This window comes from Neovison vison, chromosome 12, assembly GCF_020171115.1.
Source record: "Neovison vison isolate M4711 chromosome 12, ASM_NN_V1, whole genome shotgun sequence".
Taxonomy (NCBI): Eukaryota; Metazoa; Chordata; class Mammalia; order Carnivora; family Mustelidae; genus Neogale; species Neogale vison.
Window position 1 is genome coordinate 101,339,613 of NC_058102.1, and position 21,578 is coordinate 101,361,190.

The window sequence follows — 21,578 nt, forward strand, 5'->3', positions numbered from 1 at the left end:
AAAATTAATATTTCTCTAAAAATCAGTCAAGGAACTGACAAAATAAAAGGATACAAAATATGATACCATATACCTACAATATGGGAAGGAGTAAGGAATATATTTAAACTTAACCTTCAATTTAATACAGACTATTATATGCAGAAGATGTTATACATAAACACAATGGTAATCACAAATCAAAAACCACTCATAAATATGCAAAGAATAGAGAAAGTAATCCAAGTATATCACTAAAGAAAACCAGCAAACCATGAAAGAAGAAAATAATCAGGAAATCTGCAGAAACAACCACAGAACAAGTAATAACAATAAATACATATCTATAATTACTTTAAATGTAAAAGGATTAAACACTCTAGTCAAAAGATACAGAGTGACAAAAAGGATTAAAAAAAAAAAAGAGCCATCTATATACTGCCTGTAAGAGACTCATTTTACACCTAAAGACACCTGCAGATTGAAACTGAGGAGATGGAGAAACATTTATCATGCAAATGGCTGTCAAAAGAAAAACAGAGTAGCAATATCTGTATCAAAATAGACTTTAAAACAGACTTTAAAACAAAGAATGTAACAAAAGACAAAGGACACTATAGGGGCACCTGGATAGTTCAGTCGTTAGAATGTCGGACTCTTGATTTCAGCTTAGGTCATGATCTCAGGATCTTGAGATCAAGCCCAGCATCAGGCTCCACTCAACAGAGTCTGCTTTTTTGTACAGTCTTTTTTGTGTGTGTGACACTTCCAAATCGCGGGGGCAGGGCCCGTGCTGCAACGAAGCGCACTTAAGCCAGTCTAAGCAGAGTCTGCTTTTGATTCTCTCTCCCCCTCTTCCTCTGCCCCACCCTGCTCAAGCTCTCTCTAATAAATAAATAAACAAAATCTTTTTTTAAAAGGACACTATACAATAATAAACGGAACAATCCAATAAGAACATGTAACAACTGTAAATAATTTATGCATCCAACATGGAAGTAAGTACCCAAATACATTAAAATAGTAACAAACATAAAGGAACTAATTGATAATAATACAGTAATAGTAATACCCCATGTACATCAATGGACAGATCATCTAAACAGAAAATCCAGAAGGAAACAATGGTTTTGAATGACACACTGGACCACATGGATTTAACACGTATATTCAGACCATTCCATCCTAGGGGCACCTGGCTGGCTCAGTCCTAAAGCATGGGACTGTTGATCTTAGGGTTGTGAGTCTGAGCCCCACACTGGCTGTAGAGATTACTTAAGGAAATTCTTAAAAAGTTTAAAAAAAAAAAAATCCATCCTTAAACAGCAGAATATACATTCTTTTCAAGTGCGCATGGAACATTCTCCAGAATAGATCACATATTAGGTCACAAAAAAAGCTTCAACAAATTCAAAAAGATCAAAGTTGTGCCATGCATCTTTTCTGACCACACTATGAAACTAGGAGTCAACCACAAAAAAAATATGGAAATACCACAAATATATGGAGATCAAGTAACTACTAAACAATGAATGAGGGACACCTGGGTGGCTCAGTTGTTAAGCGTCTGCCTTCAGCCCGGGTCATGATCCCAGGGACATGGGATCGAGCCCTGTGCCAGCCTCCCTGGCTCTGTGGGAACCTTGCTTCTCCCTCTCCCACTCCCCCTGCTTGTATTCCCTCTCTCACTCTGTCAAATAAATAAATAAAGTATTTTAAAAATAAATAAATAAAAAATAAACAGTGAATGGGCCAACCAAGAAATAAAAGAAGAAATTTTTAAAAGTACGTGGAAACAAATGAAAACAAAAACACAATGATTCAAAAACCTTGCAACACAGCAAAAGCAGTTCTAAAAGGGAAGTTTATAGCAATACAGGCCCACTTCAAGAAGTAAAATCTCAAACAACTTAACTTACACCTAAAGGACCTAGATCAACAAACAAACAAACAAACCCTAAAACCAGCAGAAGGAAGGAAATTATAAATATATCAGAGCAGAAATAAATCACATAGAAATTAAATAAATAAAAACAGATCAATGAAACCAAAAGCTGGTTCTTTGGAAAAAAATCAATAAAACTGATAAACCACTAGCCAGACTTATCAAGAAAAAGAGGAAGGAACCAAATAAATACAACTCAAATGAGAGGAGAAATAACAACAAACACACCACAGAAATACAGACAATTATAAGAGAAAATTATGAAAAACTATGTGCCAACAAATTGGAAAACCTAGAAGAAAAAGAAAAATTCCTAGAAACATACAACCTACCAAAACCGAAACAGGAAGAAATAGAAAATTTGAACAGACCAACTATCAGCAAAGGAACTCCATCACTATCAACAAACTCTCAACAAACAAAAGTCCAGGACCAGATGACTTCACAGCAAATTCTACCAAACATTTAAAGAAGATTTAATATCTATTCTTGTCAAACTATCCAAAAAAATAGAAGAGGAAGGAAAACTTCCAAATTCATTCTATGAGGCCAGCATGCTCTAATACCAAAACCAGACAAAGACAGCACAAAGAAAGAGAACTACAGGCCATTAGCTCTGATGAACACAGATGCAAAATTCCTCAACAAAATACTAGCAAATCAAATCCAACAATACATTAAAAACATCATTCACCACAATCAAATGGGATTTATTCCTGGGTTGCAAGGTTGTTCAATTTTTATAAATCAATCAACACAATACATCATATCAGTAAGAGAAAGAACCATATGATCAATTCAATAGACATGGAAAAGCATTTGACAAAGTACAACAGCCATTCATGATAAAAACACTCAACCAACTAGGTTCAAAAGCAATGTACCCAACATAATATAGACCATATATGAAAAACAGACAACTAGCATCATCCTCAATGTGGAAAAACTGACAGCCTTTTGCGTAGGATCAGGAACAAGACAAGGGTATCTACTCTTCCCACTTTTATTCAACACAGTGCTGAAGTCCTAGCCACAGCAATCAGGCAACAAAAATAAAGGCATCCAAACTGGTAAGGAAGAAGTAAAAACTTTTACTATTTGCAGGTGACATGATACTATATAGAGAAAATCCAAAAGACTCCACCAAAAAATTGCTAGAGCTGATAAATGAATTCAGTTAAGGAACAGGATACAAAAATCAATGTGCAGAAATCTGTTGCATTTCTATATACAAATAATGAAGCAGCAGAAAGAGAAATTAAGAGAATAATTCCATTTACAATTGCACCAAAAAGGGGCGCCTGGGTGGCTCAGTGGGTTAAGCCACTGCCTTCGGCTCGGGTCATGATCTCAGGGTCCTGGGATCGAGTCCCACATCGGGCTCTCTGATCAGCAAGGATCCTGCTTCCCTTTCACTCTCTCTGTCTGCCTCTCTGCCTACTTGTGATCCCTGTCAAATAAATAAATAAAATCTTTTTTAAAAAAAATTGCACCAAAAATAACAAGATATCTAGGAATAAACCTAACACAAAAGGTAGAAGACCTGGGGGCGCCTGGGTGGCTCAGTAGGTTAAGCCGCTGCCTTCGGCTCAGGTCATGATCTCAGGGTCCTGGGATCGAGTCCCGCATCAGGCTCTCTGCTCAGCGGAAAGCCTGCTTCCCTCTCTCTCTCTGCCTGCCTCTCCGTCTATTTGTGATTTCTCTCTGTTAAATTTAAAAAAAAAAAAAAATAAAAAGGTAGAAGACCTGTACTCTGAAATCTATAAAACACTGATGAAAGAAATTCAAGACAATACAAAGAAGCTCACGAACTGGAAAAACAAATATTGTTAAAATATATTATACTACCCAAAGAAATCTACACATTTAATCCAATCCCTATCAAAATAACAACAGCATTTGGGGCACCTGGCTGGTACAACTGGTAGGGCATGCAACTCTTGACCTTGGGGTTGGGACTTTGACCCCCATGTTGGGTGCAGAGATTACTCAAAAATAAAATCTTTGGGGCACCTGGGTGGCTCAGTGGGTTAAAGCCTCTGCCTTCACCTCAGGTTGTGATCACAGGGTCCTGGGATCGAGCCCTGCATCAGGCTCTCTGCTCTGTGGGAAGCCTGCTTCCTCCTCTCTCTCTGCCTGCCTCTCTGCCTACTTGTGATCTGTCAAATAAATAAATAAAACATTTTTAAAAATAAATAAATAAATAAAGTCTTTAAAAATAAGTAAATAAATAAAATCTTTTAAAAATAATAGTAATAAAATGATAAAATAAAATAGGGGCACCTGGGTGGCTCAGTGGGTTAAGCCGCTGCCTCCGGATCAGGTCATGATCTTAGGGTCCTGGGATCAAGCCCCGCATCAGACTCTGCTCAGCAGGGAGCCTGCTTCTCTCTCTGCCTGCTCTCTGCCCACTTGTGATCTCTTTCTGTCAAATAAATAAATAAAACCTTAAAAAAAAAATTGGCTGACTAGGGGCACCTGGGTGACTCAGTCATTAAGCAACTGCTCAGGTCATGATCCCAGGGTCCCGAGATTGAGCCCCAAATCAGGCTCCAAGCAGGGAGCCTGTTGCTCCCTCTCCCACTCACCCTGCTTCTGTTCCCTCTCTCACTGTGTCTCTCTCTGTCAAATAAATAAATAAAATCTTTTAAAAAAAATCTTTTAAAGATTTTATTTATTTGAGACCGAGAGAGAATGAGGGAGAGAGAGCATGGGGGGGCGGTAGACAGAGGAAGAAGCAGACTCCCTGCTGAGCAGGGAGCCTGTTATGGGACTCCATCCTGGGACTGCAGGATCATGACCTGAGCCGTACGTAGGCAGTTGCTTAACCAAGTGAACCACCCAGATACCTCCAACCTTTTAAAAACATTGTTTTTAATTTAAAATTTTTTTTAAATAGCTGACTAATGTAACAAACTATGCCCCTTGTTCATCAGCAGAAGTGATAGACTGGAAATAGAAATAAATCTTTCCTGATTAAGAATGGTGTAAGCAGGGGCGCCTGGGTGGCTCAGTGGGTTAAGCCACTGCCTTCGGCTCAGGTCATGATCTCAGGGTCCTGGGATCGAGTCCCGCATCGGGCTCTCTGCTCAGCAGGGAGCCTGCTTCCTCCTCTCTCTCTCTCTGCCTGCCTTGCTGCCTACTTGTGATCTCTCTCTGTCAAATAAATAAATAAATAAATAAATAAATCTTTAAAAAAAAAAAAAAAAAGAATGGTGTAAGCAGGAGCCACTCTATCCCAAAGGTGGCTCTACCAGATTCCCAGAGCTCAAAGTCACCCAATTACTAAAATATGTCCTAATTTCACAAAATAACTCCAAAGAAATATTTTCTTCAAGTGTTTGATAACTACATGGTCTTATACAATACTCCATCTCTCTGAATTTTTACGTAGACAACTACAGTTTTGCAATATAGAGATAATCTTTAAGAAATCCTAGCATATGTTTATCAAATCATCATAAATGCTGATGTAAGCTCCAAAACTAATAAAAAAAAATTAAAGAATTACCTAGCAAGATGCACTTAGGCTGGAAAGTCTGCTTTAAATGGTCAACTCTACCCTTTAAATACAGAAAAATGTGATTTTATAAATATAGCCATTCTTTTGATAAAAGGACTATATGGATAAGAATAGAGAAAAGGCATATGAAAGCCAGAATCTAGCATTACATCCGAGAACCCTGAACAAGAAAGGATATATTATCACACACAAGCTGTCACTAAAATCTTTTCACACCATCATCTTGTGCTATGGTAGCTAACCTATTTCTAGCTCTAAGCCTGTATCTGATTGATTTGCAAACTTTTGGAAGTAGCTGGGCTTCAACTGATACCCAACATTAGAAGTATCTTTTTGTCTGAGTTATATTTAGCCTCTATTCCCACTCCTTTTCTGTTTAAGAACCGGAGGAAGAGGACACCTGGGTGGCTCAGTTGGCTGAGCGTCTGCCTTTGGCTCAGGTCATGATTCCAGGGTGTTGGGATCGAGTCCAGCATCAGGTTCCTTGCTCGGCCGGGAGCCTGCTTCTCTCTCTGCCTGCAGCTCCCCCTGCTTGTGCATGAGTGTGCTCTCTCTCTGACAAATAAAATCTTTATAAAAAAAAAAAAGAAAACAACAACTCAATTCAGGAAGGAATTATTGGACAGTAGTTATTAACAATGGCTGTTCCTAATGTTATTGAAAACTTCAGCAGTGGAGGGGGCAAGGGAGATTTGATTTCTGACTAACATGGAGTAAGAGAGATCATATTATCTTCCTGGCAGACACTAAAAAAAACAGACAAAATGGGTAAAACCATGGTTTTTAAGACATTGGACATCAGGCAATAACCAACAGGGATTCCTGAGAGATGGGAAACAAATAAGGTAAGCCTTAAGATTACCCAAGCTTAAGGGGCGCCTGCGTGGCTCAGTGGGTTAAGCCGCTGCCTTTGGCTCAGGTCATGATCTCAGGGTCCTGGGATCGAGTCCCGCATGGGGCTCTCTGCTCAGCAGGGAGCCTGCTTCCTCCTCTCTCTCTCTCTGCCTGCCTCTCTGCCTACTTGTGATCTCTCTCTGTCAAATAAATAAATAAAATCTTTAAAAAAAAAAAAAAAAAAGATTACCCAAGCTTAATGTCTAGCCACTGCTTCCAAGTAATGTCAAAACAAAAAAGGTGAGAGGGAGAAGTCCAGGAGAAACCTAGGCTGAATCCAACATGCTCCCTGAGTGGAGAACACAGGAGTGAAAGTCTGAGAAAGCAAAAGAGTCTAGAGTTCACAGAAGAGAGTATACTCCTGGGGAAAATATTTGTAAACCATATCTAAGAAAGGAATTGTACCTAGATATATAAGCAACTCTCAAAACTCAAAGAAACCATTAGGCAATGGGCAAAACAGGGGCATCTGGGTAGCTCAGTTGTTATATGATCCCAGAGTCCTGGGATCAAGCCCCACATCAGGCTCCCTGTTTGGCAGAAAGCCTGCTTCACCCTTTCCCACTCTTCCTGCTTGTGTTCCCTCTCTCACTGTCTTTCTCTGTCAAATAAATAAATAAAATCTTTAAAAAAAAAAAAAAAAGGAAATGGGCAAAAGACATAAGCAAACGTTCAAAATCATTAGCCATTAGGGAAATGCAAAACAGATAAATTATCTCTATATATCTATCATAATGGCTAAAATAAAAAATACTGGTGCACCTAGGTAACTAAGTCCGTTAAGCATCTGACTCTTGCTTTCAGCTCAGGTCGTGATTTTTCTCATAGGTGGCATGGGTCATGAGATCAAGCCCTGCATCAGGCTCCATGCTCAGGAGGAGTCTGCTTGAAGACTTTTCCTCTGCCCTTCCCCCACACTCTCACGTGTGCACACATGCACTTTCCCTCTCTCTCTCTCTCTCTATCTCTCTCTCTAATAAACAGAATGAAATAAAATAAAAAATACTGACAATGCCAAGTATTGACAAGAATTCAGAAAACATGGATCACTCATATATAAGTGACGGTAATGTAAAAATGGTATAGCCACTTTATCTAGTTTGGCAGTTTAATGTAATTACTCTTGGGCATTTATCCCATACAACTAAAAACTTACATTTACAGAAAAACCTGAACAAAAATGTTCATAGCAGCTTTATTCACAATGGCCAAAAATTGGAACCAACACGGAAGTCCTCAAAAAGTGAATGCGTAAACAAAATTGGAACAACCATACCAGACTACTACTCAGCAATGAAAGGATACAAACTATTGACACGTGCAGTAATTTGGATGGACCTCAAGGGAATTATGCTGAGTGGGAGAAAAAGTCAATCTCAATAGGTTATACATGGTATGATTCCATTTAATTAACATTATGACATGGTAGATTAAAAAGCTGGAGAACAGACTGGTAAAGCCATGGTTATAGGTTTATGAATGGGGTGGAGGTAGGTGGACGTTGTTATTAAAGGGCAACAGGAAGAATTCTTACGGAAATGGAACTGTTCCGTATCTTGATGGTGGCTGTGGATATACATTAAAATTCCACAGAACTCCCCCAACACATATACCCATGCACAGAAAGGAGTACATGTACAATTGTCAAATCTGAATAGACTCTATGGATTGTAATAATACTAATTTCCTGGTTTTTACATGGTACTATAGTTATAAAAGCTGACACAATTGGGTGAAAGGTACATGGAATGGAAGATTGCTGTTGAAGATGCTTAACGGACTGAGTTACCTAGGTGCACCAGTATTTTTTATTTTAGCCATTATGATAGATATATAGAAATAATTTATCTGTTTTGCATTTCCCTAATGGCTAATGATTTTGAACGTTTGCTTATGTCTTTTGCCCATTTCCTTTTTTTTTTTTTTTAAAGATTTTATTTATTTATTTGACAGAGAAAGACAGTGAGAGAGGGAACACAAGCAGGGAGAGTAGGAAAGGGTGGGAAAGGGCAACTTCCTATAAATCATACTTATTTCACAATGAAAAATTAAAACAAATGACTGGAAGTGACAGCTTATAAAATAAGTAAAGAGCCAGCATTTAAAAATTTATTACAACTATATTCCGTTATGTGTAAAAATCTAAAGGAAGCATGACTGGAGAAGAAGTAAAAAAAAAAAAAATCTCCAAAATGGTAGAGATAAAAACACACTATGTATGACTAGTAGATTAAAAACTGCAACAGAGGGCGCCTGGGTGGCTCAGTGGGTTGGGCCGCTGCCTTTGGCTCAGGTCATGATCTCAGGGTCCTGGGATCGAGTTCCGCATCCGGCTCTCTGTTCAGCAGTGAGCCTGCTTCCCTTCCTTTCTCTCTGCCTGCCTCTCTGCCTACTTGTGATCTCTCTCTGTCAAATAAATAAATAAAATCTTAAAAAAAAAAAAAACTGCAACAGAACAAACAGGGTGAGAAAATATGAAAACACAGCAAAGAAGTCAACCAAAATAAAACACAGAAATAAAAAAAAAAAACACTAAAATAAAATGAACAAAGCATCCATGAACTGTGTGGGACAAATTCCAATTACCTAATAGGTGTCACTGGAATTTCTGAAGAAGAGATGGGGGAAAATATTTAAAGAAATAATAGTTTCCAGGTTTCTAAATTATAATAAAACTATAAATACAAAGACCCAACAAGCTGAAAAAAACAAACCAAGACACGCCATTACCAAACAACCTAACACTAATATTACAGTAATACAGAGTAAATTTGAAAGCAGCCAGGAAGAAGGATATATTATATATAGAGGAACAAAGACGAAGACAATAACAGAATTCTCAATGGAAACTATTCAAATCAGAAGACTCCATATCTTAAAAGACTGAAAGAAAAACACTGTCAACCACACATTCTATACTCACAGAAAATATCTTTCAAAAATGAAGGCAAAATAAAGACTTTTTCATGCATACAAAAGCTAAAAATCACCAACAGAAGACCTGTGCAAGTCCTTCAGGATGAATAAATATGGTAATAGATGGAAATCTGGATATGCACAAATGAATGAAGAGCATCAAAAATGGTTACAATGGGGCGCCTGGGTGGCTCAGTGGGTTAAGCCGCTGCCTTTGGCTCAGGTCACGATCTCGGGATCCTGGGATCGAGTCCCACATCGGGCTCTCTGCTCAGCAGAGAGCCTGCTTCCCTCTCTCTCTCTCTCTATCTATTTGTGATCTCTGCCTCTCTATCTATTTGTGATCTCTGTCTGTCAAATAAATAAATAAATAATCTTTTAAAAAAAAAAGGTTACAATGTGGGTAATCATAAAAATCTTTTTTTACTCATTATTTAAATATTTTTTCAAAATTATAAACTATTCAGAGCAGTAATTTTATATTGTAATTTATATATATGTAAGTATATAAATGCATGTGTATATGTGTGTATATACATATATGTGTGTATAAAATAAATAAATCTTCAAAATACACACACACACACACACACACAAGTAAAGTGTAAACCCAGAACAGGGCAATGGCCAGGAGGGGAGAAAAAGAAGTATACTATTGTAAAGTTCTTACACTACATATGAAACACTATAACATTACCATGAAGTAGAATATATAGCTGGAAAAATGGCAATCAACAGAAACTCACTTAGGAATCCTAGACACTAGGCTTTAAATCAGCCAATTTAAATAAGATCAAAAAAGGAAACTATGATTAAAGAATTAAAAGAAAAATGTAACATTTCAGAAATAGAATATTAACAGAAAGATAGAAATTACAAAAAGGAACCAAATAAAAATTCTGGATTTGGAAAGTACAATAACAAAAATGAAAAACATAAGTAGAGGGGTTTGATATAAGATATGAGCAGGCAGAAGAAAGAACCAACAAACTTGAAGTTAAGTCAATTAAGAATATCCAGTCTGGGGACACCTGGGTGGCTCAATGGGTTAAGCCTCTGCCTTCGGCTCAGGTCATGATATCAGGGTCCTGGAATCAAGCCTTGCATTGGGCTCTCTGCCCAGTGGGGAGTCTGCTTCCCTCTCTCTGCCTGTCTTTCTGCTTAATATGATCTCTATCTGTCAAATAAATAAATAAAATCTTAAAAAAAAAAAGGAATCTAGTCTGCAGGCACCTGGCTGGCTCACTCAGAAGAACAAGCAAACCCTTTATCTTGGGGTTGTAAGTTCCAGCTGCACACTAGGTGTAGAGATTACTTAAATAAATAAATAAAAACTTTAAAACAACAAATGAAAAGAATATCCAGTCTGAGGAACAGAAAGAAAAAACTTAGGGCAGTGAGACAATAAAAAGAAAGAAAAGGCATTCAGTGTGGAAGAGAAGTAAAACTTTTTCTATTTGCAGAGGCAGCTGCATAGCTCAGTTGGTTGGATAGCCAACCCTTGATTTCAGCTCAGGTCATGATCTCAAGGTCCTGGGATCCAGCCCCAAGTTAGGCCCCTTGTTCAGCAGGGAATCTGCTTGAGGATTCTCTCTTCCTCTTCCTCTGCCCCTCCCCCCACTCATGTTCGCTCGCTCGCGCTCTCTCTCTCTCTCTCTCAAATAAATAAATAAATCTTCAAAAACAAAAAAAAAATTTTAAAGATTTTATTTACTTATTTGATAGAAAGAGACACAGCAAGAGAGGGAACACAAGTAGGGGGAGTGGGAGAGGGAGAAGCAGGCTTCCCACCAAGTAGGGAGCCCAATGCAGGACTTGAACCCAGGACCTGGGGTCACGACCTGAGCTGAAGGAAGACATGCAATGACTGCGCCACCCAGGCACCTCCCAAAATTTTTTTCTATTTGTAGATGACATGATCTTATATATAGAAATTCCTAAGGAATCCACTAAAAACTAATAAACAAGTTCAGCAAGGTTGCAAAATACAAGGTCAACATACAAAAACGGATTATATTTCTATACACAGGTAATGAATATTCCAAATATGAAATTAAGGGAAAAAGTCCATTTACAGTAGTAACAAAAATAATAAAATACTTAGGTATAATTTTAACAAGGAAGTATAATAGAATAGGATTTTTTTTTAAAAGATTTTATTTATTTGACAGACAGAGATCACAAGTAGGCAAAGAGGCAGGCAGAAAGAGAGGAAAGCAGGCTCCCTACTGAGCAGAGCCCGATGTGGGGCTTGATCCCAGGACCCTGGGACCATGACCTGAGACAAAAGCAGAGCTTTAACCCACTGAGCCACCCAGGCGCCCCTAGAATAGGATTTAAAAACCTGTAAAGCTTATATATTAAAAATTATAAACAATCGCTGATAGAAATTAAAGAATTTATTATTAAATAAGGGGAAAGATGTCCCATGTTCATGGACTGAAAGATTTAATATTGCTAAGCTGGTAACACTCTCAAAATTGACCTACAGATTCAGTGTAATCCCTATGAAAATCCTTGCTGGCTTTTTGAAGGCAATGACAATCTGATCCTAAAATTCATGTGGAAATGCAAGGGACCTGAAATAAACAACAAAAAAAAATTTTTTAATTTAGATTTTATTTATTTAACAGAGAGAGAGAGAGAGACAGTGAGGGAGGGAATATAAGCAGGGGGAGCAGGAGAGGGAGAAGCAGGCTTCCTGCGGAGAAGGGAGCCTGATACAGGACTCGATTCTAGGACCCTGGAATCACGACCTGAGCCAAAGGCAGACACTTAATGATTAAGCCACCCAGGAGCCCTCTTTTTTTTTTTTTTTTTTTTTTTAAATAATCCCTACAAAAGTTGGGTATTCATCCTTTCTGATGGAGGCATAATACTCCATAGTGTATATGGACTACATCTTCCTTATCCATTCATCCGTTGAAGGGCATCTTGGTTCTTTCCATAGTTTGGCGACTGTGGCCATTGCTGCTATAAACACTGGGGTACAGATGGCCCTTCTTTTCACGACATCTGTATCTTTGGGGTAAATACCCAGGAGTGCAATTGCAGGGTCATAGGGCAGCTCTATTTTTAATTTCTTGAGGAATCTCCACACTGTTCTCCAAAGAGGCTGCACCAACTTGCATTCCCACCAACAGTGGAAGAGGGTTCCCCTTTCTCCACATCCTCTCCAACACATGTTGTTTCCTGTTTTGTTACACTATGGAGTATTATGCCTCCATCAGAAAGGATGAATACCCAACTTTTGTAGCAACATGGACTGGACTGGAAGAGATTATGCTGAGTGAAATAAGTCAAGCAGAGAGAGTCAATTATCATATGGTTTCACTTATTTGTGGAGCATAACAAATAGCATGGAGGACAAGGGGCATTAGAGAGGAGTAGGGAATTTGGGTAAATTGGAAGGGGAGGTGAACCATGAGAGACTATGGACTCTGAAAAACAATCTGAGGGGTTTGAAGTGGCGAGGGGTGGGAGGTTGGGGTACCAGGTGGTGGGTATTATAGAGGGCACGGCTTGCATGGAGCACTGGGTGTGGTGAAAAAATAATGAATAATGTTTGTCTGAAAATAAATAAATTGAAAAAAAAATAATAATCCCTACACCCAACATGGGGCTCAAATCACAACTATGAGATCAAGAGTCCCATGTGCTACCAAATGAGCTACCCAGGCCACCAAACAACATAATCTTGAAAAAGAAAAACAAAATTGGAGGACTCACATTTCCTAATTTCAACCTACCACACAAAGGGATAGTAATCAGAACAGTACTGCAATGGAATAGAACTGAAAGCCTAGAAATAAACCTTTACATTTATGGTCAACTAATTTTCAAAAAAGGAGGTCAAGACAATGAGGCCAAGGGCAGTCTTCTCAACAAAAGGTGCTATTGCAAGTGGAGAGCTAAACATAAATGAATAAAGTTGGAACCATATCTCATATTATACAAAAAAAATTAACTCAAAATAGATCACAGACCTAAATATAGAACTAAAGCTATAAAACTCAGTATGAAACAGTGGAATAAATCTTCGTGACCTTTGGTTAGGCAAAACTTTCTTATACATAACACTAAAAGCATAAGCAACAAAAGAAAAAAAGATCAGCAGACTTCATCAAATTTAGAACTTTTGTCTGTAAACAATACCGTCAAGTGAGTGAAAAGACAACTCAGAATAGGAAAAAAATATCGGCAAAAGAACTCTTACAACTCAATTTAAAAAAAAGACAAGTTATCCAAAAATACTACAAACGATTTAAATATACATTTCTTTAAATAAAATATACAAATGACCAATAAGTACAGAAAAAAAAGCTCAAATTCAAGATCATTAGTCATCAGGGAAGTGCAAATCAAAATCATATTACTTGACACCCACAAGGATGGCTAGAATCAAAAGACACACAATAAGTTTAGTAAGGATAGACAAATTGGGACCCTCATACACTGCTAGGGGGAATGCAAAATTATGTAGCCACCTTGGAAGCAGTTTGACAGTTCTTCAAAAAGCTAAACGAGTTACCATATTATCTAGTAATTACATTCCTAGATATATATCCCAAAGAAAATATATATCCACACAAAAACTTATAAATAAATAAACGTTCACAGCAGCATTATTCATAGTACCCCAAAAGTGGAAACAACCTAAATGTCTACCAACTGATGAATGTATTAGCTAAACGTGATATACCTACATGATGGAATATTATTTGGTCATAAAACGGAATAAAAGTACTGATACATGCTACAACTTGTATGAATATTAAAATTATTATGCTAAATGAAAGAAGCCAGACACAAATGTTTCATATATTGTCTGATCCTTTTTATAAGATATATCCAGAAGAGGCAAATCCACAGAGACAGAAAGCAAATTAGTGGTCACCAGGTGATGGGGGGGGCAGGGGAATGGGGCATGATTATTTAACGAGTATGAGATGGTTCACATGATGGTGAAAAACTTTTGAAACTAGAGAGAGCTAGTGGTTGCACATCATAAATATAGTAAATACCACTGAACTATAAGCTAAAATTGTTAATTATAAGTTACATGAATTTCACAATTTTTTAAAAAAGAAATTCCTTAAGGGAGGAAAAAAGTACATGCCCATACAAAGTTTTATACACAAATGTTTACAGCATAACTTTTAGCTGCCAAAAACTGGAAACAACCCAAATGTGCATCATCAAAACACAAATGGATAAACAAATTGTGTTATAGCTATACAACGAATTGCTATTCAGTAATAAACATGAACTACTGATACATGCATCAACATAGATGAATCTCAAAATAATTAAGCTTAGTTTAAAAAAAGCCAAAGAAAAGATAAATAAATGTGAGAATATATACTTTACAATTCCATTTACATAAAATTCTAGACAATGCAAACTGTTCTATAGTGACAGAAAGTTCATCAGTGGTTGCCAAGAGACCACAGAAGTTGAGGGGAAGTATTAAAAATGGGGATAAGGAAACTTGTGAAGGTGATATTTTCATGATCTTTACTGTGATAACAGTTTCATGGGTGAACAACACATATGTCAAAACTTAACAAACTATACACTTTTAACATGTAGAGCTTACTGTATGTCAATTACAACTCAAGATCTATTTTGAAAAAGATGGGGAAAAGGCTAATAGGACAATGTATTCATGCTGACCACCCAACGGCTCTTAAGGGAGTGGTAAAACAGTTTTACTTTACTTTGATGAGTATATAAACAACTCCTGGAAAAACAATACATGGAGAACCACTCACAGCAAGCATACAAATTTGAATTTTTGTAAATTTACAAATACTTTTATTAACCAACATTATAATATCAGAGATGCTGAATCTTCACTTTTGACTGACTTTCAAGTACTGCTAAAAACCCTCTCAGTTCCAGCAAGTACTACCATTAGCATGATCTGTAAATAAACATTTAGACATACCAAGAAAGCTCCTACAAGAAGCCCTTATAATAAGGTTCCTTAAAGCTAAAACACCTGTGAACAGTATTTCATGTAACAAAAACAACACAAAAGATTCCTATTATCCATACTAATAATCTTTTAAGAATGCCCCCCATTAGTATCTATTAACCTTTTGTAAGATAAAGTAAATATTTTGTAAGGTAAACATCTATTTACCTTTTATAGATATTCACTCAAATAAATTTAAACTATTTCAAACTTATCTTTCTAAAAAGCTAGAAAAGCCTTGAAATTAAAACTCTAACTAATCTAATCGGATTTTTAAAGAAAAATCTAATTGGATTTTTCTTTACCAAAAAGTATGTCCATTGTTTCAAAGACAAACAAAAAGTATGATGTATTCAGTAGTGAGAAAAGTTATGAAAATGAGGATGAAGTTCAGTTAAAACCACTTTATATTCATGTACTTATGACAGGTGAGCAATGACATCATCTAATTCAAGCTACCATCATCTCTCACTTCAACTACAGCAGTAGTCTTTTTTTATTTCCTAATTCAGGTGAACTCAGTCTTGATACAGTCTGGTCTCATACAGATACAATAACCCTTCCAACTTCATGAGGTTGCATGACAATTAAGAGAATATAGGTATAGCACTTCGTTTGTTGTCTAGCACATAGAAAGTGCTCTATAAATGTTACCTATTATTACCTGAATAAATGTTCAGCCTCCATGAGTCCAGTGCTGGAATGGCATCACGTAAGAAACAAGTCTAACCTCAAAAAAAAAAAAAGAAAAGAAAAAAAAGTTAAAAGCAATTTCAATCTTCATGTAGGGAGACTCCCAAAGAAAAATATCCATTCCAAAATCCACAGCAGCTTCTTTTTTTGTTTTTTAAGATTTTATTTATTTAAGAGACACTGGGAGACAGAGTGTGCACGTGAGCAGGGGTGGGGAGAAGGAGAAACAGACTCCCCGCCGACCAGGGAGTCCAAACTGGGGCTTGGTCCCAGGATCCCGAGATCATGACCTGAGCGGAAAACAGACACTACACTGACCAAGCCCCTCCACAGCAGCTTCTTTGTATCTTTTTTCCCAATTCCTTTTGTTCACAATGTTTCTCATAACCCTATACTTGCCCTGAACCCTCTATATCCATTCCCTCTTTTTTTTTTTTTTTAAACATCCATTGCTTTAATGCACAGTTTTTTCTGTTTTTTTTTTGTTGTTGTTGTTTTTAAGTAAACTCTACACCCAACATGAGGCCTTGAACTTACAACCACAAGATCAAGAATCACATGCTCTGGGGAGCCTGGGTCTATCAGTCTGTTGAGCAACCGACTCTTGGTTTCCACTCAAGTCATGGTTTTGGGGTCCTAGGATCAAGCCCTGCATCAGGCTCCAGGGTCAGTGAGTAGTCTGCTTGAGATTCTCTCCTCTCCTCCCTCTGTCCCTCCCCAGCTAGCATTCACACTCTCTAAAACATATAAAATCACACTCTCTAAAACATATAAAATCTCTAAAAAAAAAAAAAAGAAAGAGTCACATGCTCTACCAACTGAGCTACCCAAGCGCCCCTACCTATTCCTATTTTCAATTCACAATACAATACTCTACTCATCTGGCTATGTCTCCTCTAATGATACCCTCTTCTTCTAAGCAGTTCTTGGTCCACTTTCTAAGTTAATCATCCAGTCTTACTCCTTGAAATTCTTCAGCTCTCTTCTACCCATTATCCTTTTATAGAAGACAATTCTAGAAACTGAACTAGCAGACAGGTAATCTCTCTCAGTAGATGAGAAGAATACAGAGAAGCCAGAGACAGAATTTTCTTCTGTGAGTAGAAATAAATATTACAAACACATAATTTAATATCTCCTCTCCCTGACTACAATATTATTATTGTTGTTGTTGTTGTTGCTATTATAGGACTCTGAGAGCTGGCTGCTGCTTAATCCACAAAAGAAACTCTGAGTGCTGAATGCCACCACTAGAACCCTTCATATGCCAAGCCCGTCTGTGTTCTTGGAACCCTCAAAATAGGTCCCCACCAGGTCCTATGCTGAAGTGAAGAGTATCCCTAACTCTTCATTTTGTTTTACAACTCAACCCATGAGTATCTCATCGCTCAAGTCTGCCTTTCCAATATCATACTATATTTCTATGAAAACGCTCTCTGGTTTCTTTATAGCCCCTGAACCTTAGGGTTCTGGCATTAGAGATGTGTGGTAGTTTGGTTAGGTTTGGGAAGCATGCCCAGGATAATCACACTTTCCCTTTTTCACCACCAAGCTTGTCCTAAAAAACACTGTCTGCATGGTAATCCCCCCCCCACCCCGGAAATGCCTTATTCTCCCCTCTGCAAAGAAATTACTAGTCGCTTTTCCCCATAGGCCCTCAAGGTATGCCCAGATGTGCCTGATTTTTAAGTGGGCAGAGTGAGTTCATGTTGAGAGCCCTGCCATACCAAGAGTTCTCTCTCCATTTTGGAGTTAGAGAATCGAGAGCAACATAATTCAAAACACATATTAGTGCTTATTGATGTTATGGTTTTCTTGCCCTATTAGTAATATTACCAAAATTAAAAGTGGAATACTTTCTGAAAGAAGTTCAATTCCTTTCTGCCGTCCATCCTCCATAACCCCCAAATAGTTCGTAGGTTTTTCATAAAATGCAAGAGTCTCTTAACTAATCTCTCTACTTCCTTTCTGGGTACTCTGCTATCTGTTTTCCCCAGAGAAGTATAAGTTATCTTTTAAAACTGTAAATCAGATCATTTAGCTTTCTTTATCAACCAGCTTCTTTCTACCAATGGTTCTCCATTATCCTAGGTGAGGTCTATGGAGTCCTACAAAATCTGGCCCCTGCCTATTCTTGAAAACACAAACCACATACTCCCAATGAGGCCTTAGTATTTGTTGTTCCTTCTGTCCAGAACACTCCTCTCCCATCAGGAAATGCTGGTTCTGCCTCCCCTTAAGTTCACACGCCACTATAAAAAAGTATTCCTGACCATCCCATCTGACTATACCCCTCTCCCTTACTCTCAGTCACATCACCACATCTATCTTCTTCATACCACTCATATACTCACTCATAATCTGTAATTATTTATTTATTTGAAAACTGCCTATCTTCTCAAATGAAAATGTAAGTTCTTCAAGGACAGAAATCTTGTGTCTTATTCTTATCTGTACCTCCAATGTGAAATAGTGCCTGACATATAAACACTGTAATGTTTTCTAATTGTCTGATTAATTTACAAAGCTAAGTACTACCTCTCAGGTAAACTTCAGTTTTTAAAAAAAATTTTAAACTTATTTGTACAGCTAGGACACCTGGTGGCTCAGTCATTTAAGTGTCTGCCTTTGGCTTGGATCATGATCCCAGGAGTCCTGGAAACCGAGTCCCACACTGGGCTCCTGGTTCAGCAGGGAGTCTGCTTCACACTCTGCCCTCCCTTTTTCTCATGATCTCTCTCACTCTCTCTCTCATTCAAATAACTATAAAAATGTTTTTAAAATTAAAATTAAAAAATAAACTTATTTGTACAGCCAATAGGATGGCCTAGCCATCATAACCCTGTGTTCTTGTGTTCATTGTAACAAACTGCCTTGTATTCTCAGCTCCCCTTCTTTCTCTGAAGATAAAATATGCACTCAGAAAATAAGACGGCAACCTTATCTGGCAGCAATGTTCTCTGGGTCTGAGAGACCCAAACCCAAGGTTCTCAGGCAACAGCAAGTGACAAAGATCTGGTTACCAGCACTGTACTAAGGAGTGCCTCACAACCCAGAACAACCAGGTTAAACTGACAAAAGGTACAAATGCCTGTGAGAGAACACAGTTGATAAAGAGTTCTGTGAAGCACTCTAAATGCCTTGGAGATAACCTCACAAGAGCAGGAAGATTTCAGTTCAGCCATCTGACTGGTGGTGTGTTCTGTAAAGCCTTAGTAATGACCCTGTCACCAGGAAAACAGATACTATGCCCTAGCCTTCTAATCAGCTGCATTTAGCAGCCAACATCCATCTTTTGCAATAAAATGCCACCTCGAGAGTTCCTATTCCCATCAAATTATCACAGGTTTGGGAAACAGATAAATCAGAAACTATACTTAACAAATCTACTTGTCTGGGACCCAAGACAATTAATTAAACTGACTAGGAAAAGCAGAAAAAATAGCCTCCAGCCACCTGGAGACAAGTTTTAAAGATCCTAAAAACTGTAACACTTGAGCACACCAAAATGGCTATAATCCACAAACCAGCCACATGCCACTTCCAATAGTACTCCTACACTGAAAGTGACCTTCCCCCTCCAAAATAAATAACGTTTCAAGTCAGGTGAATCTTGAACAATGACTCTGACTTTTTTTCTAAAATAAGAGCTATGACAGCTACCTTAATGAGAGGCCTAATAAATTCAGGGTAAGGGGCTCATTGTGCTGACACTGTCACCTCATCTAGGACTTCAGCTGATTCATCGTGATGGGCTGACAGGTCACTGACATCTGCACCTCTCCCAAGATTCTTGTTTATTTCACATATAAAAACACTGTCTCCTCACAACAATTGCAGTCCAGACCCCTTCTCCTGCTGCAGAGACTTTCCCTTCCAGACTTCACTGAGACCCTGGAAAAACAGTTGTCAATTCAGGCTCATATTAGTAACTCTAGATGGCTAACAAGGCATGGAAGAGATGAGAATAGAGCTCATAAAAGGACCAATGCTAACATTCGGGTCATTAATTTTTTTTTAAAAGGATGTAAAAAAAGATCAAAATCACTAGGGAAGAAACTAATCTCTTCATCATTAACAGATGGTTGTTATTATTATGATAATTGGGAAAGTCACAGTCAGGACCTGAAAATGTCTGGTCCTTGGCCACACCAAGTAATCACAGAAGACAGCATTTAAGTAAGCTTTGTTCTAAATACAAACTACAAGAAGAAATACAGGCAATGATAAAAAAAAAAAAATCCACAAACTTCATTTAAAAGGAGTGATGGGGGCACCTGGGTGGCTTTGTGGGTTAAGCCTCTGCCTTCAGCTCAGGTCATGATCTCAGAGTCCTGGGATCAAGCCCCACATCTGGCTCTCTGCTTGGCGGGGAGCCTGCTTCCCTTCTCTCTCTGCCTGCCTCTACGCCTATTTGTGTTCTGTCAAATAAATAAATAAATAAAACCTTTAAAAAATAAAAGGAGTGATGGAAAGAAGGGAGGAAGAGAGAGAAAAAGAGAAAGAAAGGAACAAGGAAGAACAATGAGGCCCAATGCTGTAGATCAAACACGCCCACAAATTATTTGCAGCAATTGCCATCAAAAAGTGGAGTTCATTTCCTCACCCTCGAATTTGAGCGGGCCTTGGGACTTGCTTTGTCCGACAGAATATGGCATGAATGACACTAATTTCTGAGCCCAAGTCTTAAGAAACCTTGCAACTTCCACTTTCGCTCTCTTGGGACCTAGTCACCATTCAAGGTAGCCAAGACAGACAGCAGGAGAGGCTAAGGCACCCTGGATGACAGCTCCAGCCTAATGATGGATAATGCCAGAGTGAGGCTATCCAGGTACAACCAGCCCCTCAACAACCTACCAAATGACCACAAACACATGAGTAAGACCAGCAAATTCCATGTGCAATGAGGCAAGCCAGATGAGCCCTGTCCAAATTGCCAGCCCACCTAATCATAAGCGAATAAACAGTTGGGGGTTTTGTTTGTTATTTTTTTAAAGATTTTATTTATTTGACAGAGACAGAGAGAGAGAGCTGTGCAGGGGGAGAGGAAGACAGGGGGAGAGGGGGAAGCAGAATCCCCACTAAGCAGGGAGCCCTGTGTGGGGCTCGATCCCAGGACCTTGAGATCACAACCTGAACCCAAGGCAGACGCTTAACCGACTAAGCCACCCAGGTGCCCTAATAAATAGTTGTTTTAAGCCACTAAGATTTGGAGTGGTTTAGTCGACAGCAATAGGTAACAGAAAGGGGTGCCTGGGTGGCTCAATAGGTTAAAGCCTCTGCCTTTGGCTCAGGTCATGATCCCAGGGTCCTGGGATAGAGCCCCACATCCAACTCTCTGCTCGGCAGGGAGCCTGCTTCTTCCTCTCTGCCCACTTGGGATCTCTGTCAAATAAATAAATTAAAAAAAAAATAGGTAACAGAAACACCTGCAATTAGCTGAGTCTAATTCAAAACATCAGTAGTGACACACTCAAAAGCACTATATGCATTGCTATCATGTAAGGGAACTAGAATCTCTATATAATAATATACATAATCACTCTTTATAGATAAGATGTATATCACAGAATCCCAGCAAAACACTCATTAATAAATTTGTTCCATCATCTATCCCACACATTAATATCTGCAGAAGATATGTACAA

The 21,578-nt window shown here is 38.3% G+C and overlaps 1 protein-coding gene across 18 annotated transcripts in view; it reads right to left on the reverse strand.

Annotated features, from left to right (window-relative positions):
* The window catches only part of R3HDM2 (R3H domain containing 2), a 162,553-nt gene that overhangs the window by 105,177 nt on the left and 35,798 nt on the right, over positions 1-21,578 (reverse strand). For 17 of the 18 annotated variants that reach the window (XM_044227341.1, XM_044227336.1, XM_044227338.1 and 14 more), the window contains one exon: positions 15,902-15,967. The gene's annotated coding sequence lies outside the window, so the exon portion shown is untranslated. The remainder of the gene's footprint in view (positions 1-15,901; positions 15,968-21,578) is intronic. The other variant, XM_044227322.1, reaches the window with a different exon arrangement.